Source organism: Haplochromis burtoni, unplaced genomic scaffold, assembly GCF_018398535.1.
Source record: "Haplochromis burtoni strain Fernald_Lab_line unplaced genomic scaffold, NCSU_Asbu1 Contig_143, whole genome shotgun sequence".
NCBI classification, from domain to species: domain Eukaryota; kingdom Metazoa; phylum Chordata; class Actinopteri; order Cichliformes; family Cichlidae; genus Haplochromis; species Haplochromis burtoni.
The window spans coordinates 5,637-6,394 of NW_024582504.1; the positions used below are offsets into that span (position 1 = coordinate 5,637).

The 758-nt window shown below is 38.0% G+C and overlaps 1 protein-coding gene across 1 annotated transcript in view; it reads right to left on the reverse strand.

Moving 5' to 3' along the window:
- Positions 1-6: 6 nt before the first annotated feature.
- tbc1d14 (TBC1 domain family, member 14) overlaps positions 7-758 on the reverse strand; it is a gene marked incomplete in the record, with an annotated part of 41,398 nt that continues 40,646 nt past the window's right edge. The window contains 1 exon segment of the mRNA XM_005931577.3: positions 7-758.

A 758-nucleotide genomic window follows, 5' to 3' on the forward strand; every position in this document is an offset into this window, starting at 1 on the left:
AAAAACATGCAATCAGGGCAACTGCCGGTGGGGACAGTGTACCAGGATGGATGCAAAGTCAAATAACTACAGTGGAAAGTTCTGAACCGTTCAGAGTATTTGAACTTTGTCATTATCAGTGAAGTGATTGCTATTGTCCAAAAAGATGGTTTTTCCATCTTTCATATTCACGCAAATTATGCAGCCAAATGCGTGCAATGCCCCTCAAGTTACAGCCTGCAATCTAGAATGTGTTTAAAAAGAGATTAAAAGTGCTCCAAATGTGCAGCCAGAAGCTCAACGACAACCCTTCATTTGTCTGGACCAAATCCATCCTTTTCTTAAATATACTAAATAAATGAACAAAAGACTTCACACTCACACCAACACATCTGAAATCATAACAAAAGCTAATCAATTAATGCAAATTAATGTACCACAAATATATTAAATACAGGGGAAATCCACATCTAACACTTTACCTCATTTATTCCAGTCTCGCTGACACAGGCAGCTTCTGACCTCTTCTAATGAACTAAAACATTTCATTAACTGTAACGCGGTGCTCTCAAACACACCACGTTTTCTTATGTGCATTTGTGTCATACCTTCATGGATTATAACCTACAAAACTCCCCCTGTTCAGAAGAGTTGTCTTCATGGAACAGCTAAGGTGACAATTTGGTCCTGATTACAAGCCAATGAAAAGCAAACTCAGATCAAAAGGAAATAAAAACATGGAGGACACAAAGGAATGTGAGAAAAATTAAAGTGAGTGG